The sequence below is a fragment of the Mastomys coucha genome, unplaced genomic scaffold, assembly GCF_008632895.1.
Source record: "Mastomys coucha isolate ucsf_1 unplaced genomic scaffold, UCSF_Mcou_1 pScaffold20, whole genome shotgun sequence".
Classification (NCBI taxonomy): Eukaryota; Metazoa; Chordata; class Mammalia; order Rodentia; family Muridae; genus Mastomys; species Mastomys coucha.
In genome coordinates this window covers 83044146-83057412 of record NW_022196903.1, presented here as the reverse complement: position 1 = coordinate 83057412, position 13267 = coordinate 83044146, and the positions used below count along the sequence as shown (strand labels likewise).

Sequence of the window (13267 nt, the reverse complement as noted above, 5' to 3'; positions counted from 1 at the left end):
TGTCTTAAAAGTGCTTGTGTATAAGAGCTCTTACCGATGCTACAAATCTCCTGTTATATCTCCCCGTAGGTGATTATCACTGATGGAATCCATAGCCTCACACAGATCTGACTTCTGCCCTGGCTCTGGCTAACTGACCTTATGTCAGTGAATCACCTCTGCTGAGATTAGAGTTCTTGTTCTTAGGGAACTGAGGACATGAGGTGGCCAGGCCTGCCAGGATGTAGTTAGGTAACCAACAGTCTCCTTTCCTTTCCTTCTGTGCTCATGGGTTCAGTTCATCTTATTGATAGACAATTGCTGTGGTTTACATGAAACCAAATTGCTTTCCAGGGCACAGTGGTGGCCAGTTGTTCTACTTCCACCCTGAAGAGTGACGAAATTGTTACAGAGTCACTGAGTCCCTGCTACCATCTGGCCATGTGTGTTGTGTCAAGAATTGGATAGAACAACTCTTCACCCTCATTTTTGTCTGGAACTCATGACCCTCCAGTCTCTCATTAGAATATGTGAAAACAAAAGGCAGGGGAATGGCTCTGGGCTAGGCAATATCTGACATCCTACATTTGCTCTCCTATCTGTCATTTGTGATGCTCTGTCCTTTTCCCCTTTGATAAATTGGACATTGCTTGTCTTGGGCATCTTCCCATTTACTCTGAATCCTCAGGAGTGTGCAGCACCAAAGTCTCTCCTGTGAGTGAATCCAAGCTGAGGCTGGATGCATCTGGATGGGGAGATTTGAATTCATTTAGTGTGACTGAATGTTCTCTTGCAATCTCTCCTGCCTTGAGTTTCAATTCCCTCATATCAGTGCTTGATTCAGTCTCAGTCAGGAGATTGTTCTCTTTGATAGCAGAGGGAGTTTAGGAGTTCTTTCTTTCCATCTTGCTAACTGACCACCTTTCACCCCAATATGAGTCCAACCCTTCCTGCTCTTATCACTCCTAATCCAGTTTTAAAAGCTTCCCCACCCCACCCCCTTTCTTTTTTTTTTTTTTTTTTTTTTAAGGCCCAGCTTTACAGGCATCGGTTCTCCTGACCCTTTCCTTACATGCCTGGACCATTCCTTAATGTCAATTCTCTGCTTTCCATTGGAAGCAGGTATTTCTAGGAAAGTAACTACGAGGTCAGATCTAGGCCCCTAAGGCCTCTCCTAGAAGTATATGGAACTCTTGAACTCCCTTCCTACAAACTGGTCTGTTCCACTGGGCCCTGTGTCTATCTCACCCTGTGAGCTACAATCAGTAGGTGTCATGATCTTCAGGGGGTGGGGACAGTTCACAAGCTCCTCCTTTCTTTTAAGAACATTCATTTTATTTCTCAGGAGTGTTTGTTTGCATGTTTGAACTCTTGCCCTCACAGAGTGTAGTCTTCCCCCTGGAATGTTTGCAACTCCGGGGGATGCTTAGTAACAGCTGGAGACAGCTAAGGAAATGGTGCTGTGTTTAGCTAGTAAGGGACCAAGGGTATTGCTTCCCACCAGGAAGAGCCCATGTTACCGAGCTGGATGGCTCGAGACCAGCAATGGTGCCAGAGCAGCTTTTAATACCTCATCAGCCTGAGGTGTTTGGTAAAGGCTAGATAGGCTTTACCAGGCATGATGACACATGCCCATAACTGGAAACACTGAGGCAGGAGAATCACTCAGTCATAAGCCTTCTGAAGAACCTTCTCTGGGTGAAAGAATGGGGGAGCTAAGAGAGACAGACCACAGGATCATTTGCTGGGATGCACTGGGGTGATGGTCCCATGCCTGACTTCCCTGTTAGTCCTTTGCTATCCCCTGAAATCTCTGTGCCTTACTTTGTTTGTTGCCTCATTGTAGCTCATTATTCAGGATATGCTTCACAGATACCAGCAGGGTGTGCTCAGAAGGAGCAGATGAAGGGAGACGACAGTCTCTGATGACAGAAAGGGTGTCTTCCCTTGGCCTGTGGGTGTCCCTTGCTTAGGACACCATGAGGTGCCATTTCTGCCAGGACTTGGTTTGGGTTGGCTAGCCAGGGGAACCTAATCCAGAGTCAGGTCTGCTGCAGTGCAGTGATAAGAGCTGCTGGTTCATGCTGTTTCTGAGGCCTCTGCAGGCCTGCCTAAGCATCACCTGGAGCAGGCAGGGCGGAAGGTTTCTCTTGTGGCCTCCTTTTAGGCCGGCATGTAAAGAACCTTCTCCAGCTTCCATCTGTGGCATGTCTCAGTACTGGGCATTTACCAGGGGCTTTATCTCTAGTTGCCACAGTCTTCTGAGTGTATGCAGCTATTCCCATTGTATGGAAGAACTTGGGGCTATGGTACACAGAGTTGCTTAGTAGATGGTGAACATAGAGTTTAAACATAGTACTGGCTGATATGAAGTCTGTGGTTTTGCTTCCACTGTTGAACTATGATTTTTATATTGCAGTGGCAGGAATTTGAGCCATTAAAAATGGGAAGTGACCCAGCAGCCAACAGAGTTGGATGCCTCGTTCTAATTATTCTGCATCCTGGCTCAATCATGGCCCCTTTAGACTGCTCTCATGTCACCTGGGAAAAGTTAGTCACAAGTACATCTGGCTCATCTTTGGGATGACCCTCTTGAGTGCCTGTGGGATTCATTCCATTTGCATTGCCATTTATCATAAAAATTTATTTGCAAAATAAATTTCCTACAATTTTATCATACTCTCAAATTGGTTCAAGTGTTCACAGTGAAACAACCTTAAATAAGCTTTAAGAACCGGATGGAACCAAGCAATCCCTTCCCCCTTTTTTTTAAAAGAATTTTTTATTTAAGTATATGAGTACACTGTCGCTGTCTTCAGACACGCCAGAAGAGGGTTTCAGAACCCATAACAGATGGTTGTGAGCCACCATGTGGTTGCTGGGAATTGAACTCAGGACTTCTGGAAGAGCCCCCAGTGGCACACACCTTTAATCCTAGCACTAGAGAGGCAGAGGCAGGCAGCTCTCTATGAGTTTGAGGCCAGTATGGTCTACAGAGTAAGTTCCAGGAGTTCCAGGACAACAGCCAGAGTTGTTACATAGAGAACCTGTTTCAAAGGGGCTTATGTGAAAGGGCTTCTTAGAAGCAGCACACTGTTTTGTTTCTTTCTGAGATGATCGGGAATATTATAAGTTCCTCTGCTATCACAGACTCTCCCTAAGGAGTACTGTCTGAAAACCTGTAGGCGCCTGCGCTTCCTGTAGCTCCCTGGAGGAATGTAGGTCACTTCATTGTCGCTTGTTGAAACGGTCAGCCTTGGCAAGTTTCTTTGCTGTTCTAATGGCATCTAATGAGAACACCAGCTTCTGGCAAAATAAGAAGCTAGAATGTAGAATCTGCTAGTTTGCTGGTGCTTCTTGGATATCAGCCAGTGACTTTGCCTGTCTAGAATAAAGACTGATATTTACTGCACTCTTGTGTGTGGCACACTGTGCAAGCATTTCATAAGTATTAGCTCTTACAGCCTGCAGCTCAGGAAATACTCAAGAAATGCCTGTTGTGTGAACTCAGTGAACAAGGAAGGGTCTCCCCATCCCTGCGCTGAGGCTGTGCTGAGAAGGAAGGGAATGGGAAAGAGGACTGGCTTGTTCAGAGGAGCCAGGAAAAAGCTAGTATAAAGGGTGTTGCCTCCAGTAAGAAGAAGCTGAGTTAATTCCAAACCTCCAGGGATGTTTGCCTGTTCCTGTGAACTGGGTATGAGGTAACAGAGCAGCCTGCCAGTACTATGACAGTGTTCAGTATCATTTCTATTTTGTGACATTTTAAAAAGTGGTAAAGTCTAATTGTTAATGTTTTATGTTTTATCGACTATGTCCTGTGGAAACTATCTCACTTTCCTCCTGAGCATCTGATCTAAGCAGCACATCACACCAGCACTCAGTGTGTGCACCCTCTGGCCACGCCTGTCAGTGGACTGGAATGGGAGTCACTGAAAACTCTTCCCAGCCAACCCCAATAGATACTGCATTAGGATGCAGATTCCTTGTTTCTGTCGAACAGACTCATACATGTAAATGACTGAAATTATGAGGCAAGTCTGGGGAAAAAACACCCTGTATCAGTAACATCAGAAGAGGATGGCAGCGGTCAGGGGACAGTCAGACAGACTGAAGAGTATGAGCAGAATGGAGGAGAAGGGTTTATGTGGAAGGTGGCCTCCGAGGGTGCTGACAGGAGAAGCTTCCAAGTTGTGAGAACTAGAGTCTCTGGCGTGTGACTCATCACCTGCTAACAGACTCTCAGGCCTCTGCTAAAACAAGGGCAGCAAGGATACAAAGGTATGAACCTGCTTATTTTTCACAAAGAAGTGCAGGAAGAATAGGCATGAGCTGATATTTTACCAACAAGGCTGAAGCGGAGTAAGAGGAAGACATGGGGGCGGGGCACTTGTCTGACTAGAGATTTTATATGTACTTTGAATTTTGAACCATATTGTTTTCTTTACTCAAAAATTATATCATCTGTAAATAACCTCCCTCTATATCCCAACAGGTAACACTGACTAAACTCAGGGACACACGCATACACACCCACACAAACACACATAACGTGACATCAAGTAGGGGTACTTGTTAGAAAGTAGGGTTTCAGCAGAAGGTACAGTGAGATAAATTAGTAGAGGGTGAAAATGAGATTCATATGTGTGTGCATATGTGTGAAATTATCAATGAATTAAAAATACATTAAAATTACATCAATAGCTCGTTGCAGTGGCACACATCTGAAACCCTAGCCTTTGGGAGGCTGAGCCAGGCTAGCCTAGGCTACATAGTGAGACAAAGAAAACATAGATCAACAAAGATAGGGGAAGTAAGTTTGAACAGAAATAAATATCTTCCTGTGTTTCAAGGATACACCATGACCCTGTGAAAGGAACATCAGTAGGCTTTTGGTCAAGGCAAGATGACTAGACTAATTTCTCCCCACTTTTTCCAAGAACAACTATGAACCCTAAAAGTGTTTCTGGGCAGTCAAAGCAGTGCTCGGAAAGAGATGGAGCAATTCTGGCTAACTAGAGACCCAAGATTGAGCATGGGCCTGAGGCCCAGCATCTCCCAGCTCTGGTATAGTATCACATGTCAGGCTTCCATGCTCCTTTGGATTGAGAGGAGGTGGGCCCAGTAGCAACAGTAAGGGATGGGAGCAGGGAGGACATTAAGTGGCAGGAGCCACTCCATCCTACAGAGCTGACATCTCCTGTCCCCAGGTGGTAATCTAGGGGCTGAGAATGCTTTGTCCTATGAATCGGACTCTATTCTCCACTTAGGGCTGTTACCTGGCCCACATCAGCAGGGGATATGATACCACAACAGTATCCAGGATCTATTCCCTTCCCCCACCGGGAACCACTTGGAGCTGTGGCACTGGAGTCCCCTTCAACACCCAATAACAGAGGGGCATTCTGCCCTGCACAGGGACATGCTTTCACCTTTAGGGTCAGCAGGAAACCCACTGCCCTCAGATGGCTGAGACAAACCCAAGGAGTGCAGTGTTGCCTCTGATTCCAGAAGCTGACAGTGAAAACCCAAAGAAGTTCTCACCTGAAAATGAAAAAGGATACAAAATAAATTAATTATTTTCTACAGCATTGTGACAAAATACTTCAGATTTATTTTGGCTCGCAGGCAGTACATTCCATGGGGTGTGGCAGCTGGGTAGGTCCATTCTGGTGGTGGGAGCTTGCAGCCATCACCTTCTTAATTAAAAAAAGAAAAAAATGTTCAGGGAGTTTCTTCAAAGACTTATCCCTAGTGACTCACCTCTACTTTGTTATTTGAAACACACAACAAAACAAGAAGCTGACATCTGTAACCTACCATGCTCCAGGATGCAGGGTCCAGGAGTACCACCATGCTGCAGCCCTCCTAGAAGACAGGTATGGAAGGAGCCTGGAGACAGTAGTGGCTTGAGTCCTCACAGGAGTAATGGGACCCAGTCTCTGAACTACAGCCACAGGTGAAGGCCTAGGTTAGAGGGGTGTCTTGCCCTCATCCTGGCATCTCTTCAGATGGGCGATAGGCCCTCCTAGGGAACTGAGATGTAAGGATCCTAGGCAAAAGACTAAGTGCAGAGGGAAGGAACAGAGGAGCCATCAAGTACTCAGCTGTGGCTTCAATCTTACAATCTTCTATTCAACCAAATTGCTAATTGAATATGAGAACAGAAACAGTTCAAAATTTCTATATCCTTGCACCTTGATTAGGAGGATGCAGAAGCTGTACTGAGGACAAACAAGAACTAGGGAAAGGTTCTGTAGCAGGAGCTGTGTTAAAGAGATGCCCAGACAGGTGCCAGGCTGCAGGCAGAGAGTTGCCTTGGGCTCTGAGGCAGGAGCACTGCTGGCCAAGGCTGGAGAGCTAGGCGGCTGCCGAACAACAGAGAGCTGCTTGAGAGAACTGAAGAAGCAGAGCTAGGTCTGAAGAAAATAGATCTTTAAATGCAGGGATTTTCATTGTGGGGAAAAGGATGCAATTATGGCACAGAGTGGCTCAGCAATGGACAATATGTTGTCACAATAGCGGATATCATCTTCATAGAAGTGTGCAAGCCACATTTCTGTGGGAAGAGGCATAGAGAGTGAACCCTTACTGCCCATCATAGGAAATTCATCTCTTATATTGCAAGTTGACAAATCATGAAATCACTGTAAAAACAGCAATTTAGAGACCCAGAGTGAGTGCTGAGGAAAGGGAAATGGGTACTCTGAGCAGTAGCAGTGATGTTGGGGTAGGGCAGAGGATCCTGGGGTTGGCTCCTACTATGTGTGTTGAAAGATGCATCTGTGATCTGAAGGTGGTGTTGGACCTCCCCAAGTAGTGACTGCAGAACTCTAGGTCCCTTCTATTTCCTGGTCTTGTCTCCATCCTAATCATTCTCAATTCTTATGGCTCCAGTGAGGAAAGCAGCCCTCTAGGATGACAAGCCTTAAAGTGAATGCTTGGCCCCACTGTGCCATTGCTTCAGGAGAGTCCATGGAGGATCGATGTCCCCAGAAGACATGAAGCAGGTGAACCCAAGCCACACCAGGAAAGATGATACACCTGCCTATGACCTGGTCATCATGGATTGTCCTAGTTAGGGTTATTGTGATGAAACATCATGGCCAAAAACAAGTTGGGGAGGAAATTATTTACTTCAGCTTATACTTCTGCATTGTAGTCCATCATTAAAGGAAGCCAGGATAGGAACTCAAACAGGGAAGGAACCTGGAGGCCCAGGAGCATGGCAGAGGCCATGGAGAGGTGCTACTTACTAGTTTGCTCATAATGGCTTCCTCAGCCTGCTTTCTCATAGAAGCCAGGCCAGATCTTATGGAGGCATTTTCTCAATTGAGGGTCTCTCCTTTCAGATAACTCTAGCTTGTGTCAAGTTGACATAAAACAAACTGGCACATAGATATAGAGGTGGGTCACCCCAAAGTCTAAAATGAGCTGTTCTAGCCATCTCTGGTGAGCAGAGGCTTCATCGGCCTGCATGCAGGCTTATCCTGTGCACCTGGCTCTGGTACACAAGAACAGCTGACCGGCAGGAAGTAGTCCAGTCAAGGCTTACTTACCCAAGGTGCAGCCACATGTCAGTCATTCCTTTTCCTCTTTCTAGCCGGTCTGTCCTCCTGGCTTACTGTTCCCAGGCTGTGTGCTGGGAGATGCCTGTATATATTGTCAGCTACTCAGTAGTCCACAGGGGAAGTAATGCCTGGAGGAGTGGTATGCTGAAGGCAGCCCAGGCTTCCCTTCTATAGGAAGTGCTTAGCATCACAGGCCATCATGTTTGCCACATTTGGATATTTTCCAAGTTGCTGTGTTTCACCAGACTCCTGATATTTCTATTTAAGAGTATATTTCTTACTTTTATATAAATAGGAGTAGATGTTTTGCACCCAGATATTTTGATTTGGTATCCTATCCTGGACATCTCTCATTGGCAATATGTGCAGCATTTCTCATTTCTTCTTAGGGTACACCATAATTTATTTACTACGCACTCCCTCCATGGTGGTTACTAGGGTTTTTTCCTGTTATAAACAGTACAGCTGTAGAATCTCTTTAATCTATATCTCTGTACTCTATCTGCTTCCTCAAGACAGTGTGCTCATTAACCATGCCAGTGCATATCACAGCAACGCCTCTGGGAAGGCTGCGTAGATGTGCCATGATAGCCGCAAGCACTGTGCCTGGTATAGCAGGCCTTTCATCTTGGCCAGTTTGATTGGCAAAACATCTCAGGTCTTCTTGGGATTTTCATCAATTAATAGTGGGGCTGGGTGTGTATCCCTGAATTTATTCATCATTTATCTATGCAGTTGGTTCTGAAGGCTGTGCTACCAGCTTTGGGAGCACTATGACAAACATCTCAAGAAGAGCAGTCTATTCTGAGGGACAGAGTATGAATGGTGGCCTCTCCTGTGGGATGACCTGGGGTGTGACTGGCTGATAAGATACCTGTGGTGACATATGACTAGGTCAGACAGATTCCCAAGGGGCTTCAAATGTGGCCCATGGTGGAGCTTCAGTCCTGAACAGTGTAGAATGCTACCTTTGGAACCTGTTTCTCCTGCCTCTCATGTCCCTAGCTACCCCTTTATCCGTAGCTAGCTACCAGCCCACCTTCACAAGAAGGCAGGGACCTGTCTAGGTAGAGTCTGAGTATGTCATACCTTCTGCCCAAGCTTCTGGGTTTGCAGGGAACTGAAAGGACTGTGACACAGCCACTCCCACAGGAGACAGTATGGAACAGTGGAAAGTGCAAACTCCTAGGCACCAGCCTGGATTTGTCTCCCAGCCCTGCATCTTTTTAGCTAGTGGGCACGTGTGAAGATATATGGGTACCTCGACCCTCTGAGCCAAGAGTAAGCATCCAGATTTGATGTCTTAGAGCTGTTGTCAGGATAGAGAAGGAGAGTGCCAAATACCAGGAGTAAAGTGCTGTGTGATAGCTGTGGTACTAATTGAAAGTCCTTCCCTCCCCACCTGGAGGCCTGGCCTCCCTCTTTGATTCATTCTGTCATGAATGACTTTCTTTCACCAATCAGTATTGATAATTATAATCATGACAGCTATAATCCACTCAATACCTACTGAGGCCGGGCCCCATATTAGACACATATTATAAATGATCTTTTGTATTCCTTACAATCATCTGTAGGGAAGATAAGTTACTTCCATTTATACAAGAACAGTTTGAACAGCACCTTGTAGGAGCCCAAGATTCCTGAGTCTGGTGCCTTCACTCAAAGCCCATGCTTCAAAGGCTGCTCATGAGGACAGACAGTCTCCTGAGGCTCTCTCCTCACCTGCAGACAGGTGTGTCAGCCATACTGTCCCCTCTACCTTTAGGCTCACAGTTCCTGACACATTAGCTGCATAACAAGGTCAAACATACAAGAGGGCTGTAGGCTGTAGCTTCTCATCCCAGTCCTGTTTTATTTATGAGTTAGTAATGCTTCTTAGATGTCTTTGCATATGCTGGGCTGTATTTGTGGATATGAAAATGGAACCTTTTAGAAAATACCTTTTCAAAGCCCCCAAACGTTAGGATTATGTTAAAAAACCTCTTGGTTTTCTCAGTTCAGTGACATTTCCTGTTTGCCTTTGCACAGCCGGGAGAGCAAATATGCACTTGGGGCTGCAGATTTAGTTCCTGTTCTCAATTGCATAGTTCAGGGCTTGGATCATCTGCTCTTTGGTTTTTTAGAAAAAGCAAAATACTTGAGTCTGTTACTTTTCTTTGTAACAAGTTTTTCTTTTGTCTTTTTAACTGTGATGGGTACTAGATACTAATAGAGGCTAGGGAGAATGGGAGGATTTGAGTCTAGCTTCCTCCAAGGCCAGTGCTATGGCCAGATTCCAAAAGCAGGAAAGGCTTAAGAGTAGTACAGGTGTCTTCCCCTGTCCTGTAGTAGGGACTACCCAGCAGTCTCTCTTGCTGGGAGAGTCTTAGAGCCTTGAATACATATTAGGCTAGAACCTTTTGTGTGCTTAATATTGGTAATTTTGGCAATAACAGAAGAGAATTATTTTTAACTCAGCTAATAAATTGCACAGCATACACAGTGAACTATATTATCCCCCAAAATCCCACTATCTACCAACATTTTAAAATTGTTCTAAAATTAGAAATTGGAATTGGTAGGAGTTGACAAACCATGAAGAAAAGCTGTCCCATGAAGGAGAGAAACTAGTGCCTTTTCTGTTCTCCTGAGAATGGCCAGCAGCCAGGAAAGGGAAGAGTCCATGAGAGGGGCACAGGGATAAGATGATAAGAGAGTGTTCAAGTGGCTTAGAAAGAAAGGAGGGAAGGAAGGAAGAAAGGAAGTCAGTCAGTCAGTCTTCAGTTCTTGCCCTCTAGCAACTGAATACAAAGGACCCATACAGTATCCCATCTTTCATTTCCAATTTTGAAAAGTTAGGTTTGTAACATCAGTGGGCTTTAAGGGCATGTTTCACACATCACTCAATTGGTTTCTTGTGGGCTGGCTCTTGGAGTGTCTTGAAGAGCCTAACTCCTCATACTTGCTGACTTTGTTTCTTTAGTGCATGGACTAGAAATATACATGGTAAGCAGTCCTCTTGTTACTGAAACTGGCTACAGGACATGCCTAGTGACTGGGTCCAGTAGACAGAGAGCCCATTCCCGGAAGCAGCATGGCACCCTCACCACCCAGAGGGTGGGAGAGCAAGAAGGAGAGGCATGGCACAGATAGATGGTGCCTAGGACTGTGGTCACCTGGGCTTATCGTAGCCTTGAATACTGCACACTTTGTTTCCAGAGAGAAGCTGTTGCTTGTTTGGTTCAGATATAAAGAATGCTGAGTGTTCTTGGCTTTCCTGACTCCTTAACAATTCCCATATTCCTTTTTCTTCCCTTTCTCTTCTAAGAGAACTTGCGCCCCAGTTTGATAGGGTTTCAGGATGCCTCATGCTGAACTGCACCCATTTGAAGATAGAGCACCTCAGTAGAGAGTGATTCAGGGACATGTATCTCAAAGCCAGTGAAATCTTGGTTTTAAAAACTGTTTTGAGTCAACAGGGTTTTTTTGTTTTGTTTTGTTTTGTTTTTTGTTTTTGTTTTTGTTTGTTTGTTTGTTTGTTTTAGAATGCATTTGTTCAGAATGCATTTGTGGCAGAAAGTCTCTTTCCTTTAAACAGAAGCAAAAGCTACTGAACTGTTTGTGGACCATGAAACTGGGGGGAGCTGGCATGCTCTTTCACCCTGCCATGGTCTCTGTGCTATTCCTACGTGAGAAGCAGAAGAAAGAGCCAGACTCTAAGAGGGTAAGAAGCACAGGAGTCCTAGAAAGAGGAAAGGGGAAGAAAGAGATGGGCTCTGGCTGCCTGGGTGGGTGTCCCTAGATTGAATGCCCGGGAGAGGCAGAGAAAAGGCACAGTAGTAGAAGTACCTCAGCAGTTCTGGGACTAGGCCTCCCCTTACCTGAGGGCAGCAGAGCTGAAGAGGCTGCCTGATGGCAATGATGGTAAGGTTCAGTTGTGCTTGTTGCCACCCTAAGTCAAAAAGCATCACCAAACCAAGGCCCATTCTGTTTCAAGGTCATTTTCTTTGGCTTACATTTTTTGTTTTGAGGAAGGGTCTACCATGTTGTACGTGGCCTGGAACTTGCAACATTCCTGATTCAGACTTTCAGTTGCTGAGACTTCAGACCTACACCTCTGCAGCCAGCCATGAAGCTCTTCTATGAACAGACATCCTTAGAAGTATAGCTGTGTGCCAGCATGGAAGCACATTAGCCTTCTCCAGGACTAATAGCTTGCTCAGCCTTCAGTTTCAAACAAGAGGACTCGCAGGTGATTGGAAAGGATCTCTGTGAGTGAGATCTTTTTGCCCATGTGTTCAAAAGTCAGGAAGGAGCTGTGGTAGCTCAGTGACAGAACCCATGTTGAGTATATATTAGGCCCCAAGTTTGGTCCCCAGCATCAAAGAAAGAAACTAGGAGATGACTATGTCCCCATTGTAGTTTGGTTATTACATTCCAACCCTAAGTGTACAATGGGAAGATGATCTGCTCTGCTGCTGTTTCCTCCAGCAGGGCCAGGTCATTGAGTGTTCACTACTCAGTGTGCATATGATCATCATGCCAGAACACACCTGGGTTCTGGGACTGGAGGGCCTGGGAGGCCATCTGTGGGCCAGAGCTCAGCATATACCCTAGGGATATGTGAAACTTATGACCTGTTTGTCTTCAATCCCTGCCACTTTTCTGGCAGAGAGTTTCTCACCTCAGGTAGGGCCCTTGTTGACCTTAACATCCACCCCGCCCAGCCCTTTTTGGAAGAGACAGGATCATCCTTAGGTCCCTGGGTTCAACAGCCTTGGAGACCTACCCAGGTCCTGCTCTGCCTCTCACTACCTGCAAGGAAGATGAGCAGATACAGGCAAAGCTCTGGAGCAGGGCCAGAGTGGCTCAGAAGAGACCCTATTCCAAATCTTTCCTCCTCAGTGAGGGCCAGAAGATGTGTTTAAGTGGGACACGTAGCCACTTAGACTTGACATTCAGGATAGCTATGAAGGTGTACATGATAGGAGTATTAAGTCTTAAAGGTTACACTACCTTTGAGGTGAGGTGGACTGCATGGTTGGACCTGTAAGGGTACATGAAGGACTTGGGAGGCCTTCTTTATGGAGCATTTGAGGTTTGGAGTGTCACTTGGCACTTGCAGACATGTAGGCATAGAATGGTTCAGCACACTGTGCCATATGAGGCAGTAGGTGGGCTGGAAGAGGAAAGCTGGGTTAGCTGCTGAAGCTCCTGACCTTCCAGTGGACAGCATCCCAACTCTCCACCTTGGGACTAAATACCTGAGATAGCAAGCTGGTAAGGAGGACAGGCTTACTGTGGCTCCTGGTCTCAGAAGTCTCTTCCCACTCCCAACTCAGTCCTATTGCTTTGAAATTGGAGTGGCACAGCACACCATGGTGAAAATATGTAGTAGAGGAGTCTACTCATCTCATGGCATCCTGGGAAGCAAGAGGGTGAAGAGGAGCAGGAAGGGGTAATGCTGATAAGGCTTTAACATTCCTAGTATGATGTAAGCTGGAAGTAATAATGGGGGAGGGAGGCACACTCGGGATACTTGTCACAGTTCATAGACAGGTCTCAATGACCTTACAGATTATATGGGCCCAGGCTCTATCTACTAGGTAGAAGACTGAGAAATAAGGTTAAGTGGCAGTCAATGCTTACCTATCTCCTACAGTGCATATTCGTTTGAGGCCAGCCTGGTCTACAGAGTGAGTTCCAGGACAGCCAGGGCTACACAGAGAAACCCTGTC

The 13267-nt window shown here is 45.9% G+C and overlaps 1 protein-coding gene and 1 long non-coding RNA gene across 2 annotated transcripts in view; one reads left to right on the top strand and one right to left on the bottom strand.

The window, feature by feature from the left end:
• The window catches only part of Chchd6 (coiled-coil-helix-coiled-coil-helix domain containing 6), a 211628-nt gene that overhangs the window by 140834 nt on the left and 57527 nt on the right, over positions 1-13267 (top strand). The window lies entirely within an intron of this gene.
• Positions 5573-12974, bottom strand: LOC116099240. Its single transcript, XR_004122174.1, has 3 exons — positions 12794-12974; positions 12546-12708; positions 5573-5675 (listed from the first exon to the last, which is right to left on the bottom strand). It is a non-coding gene; the product is annotated as an uncharacterized LOC116099240 (long non-coding RNA).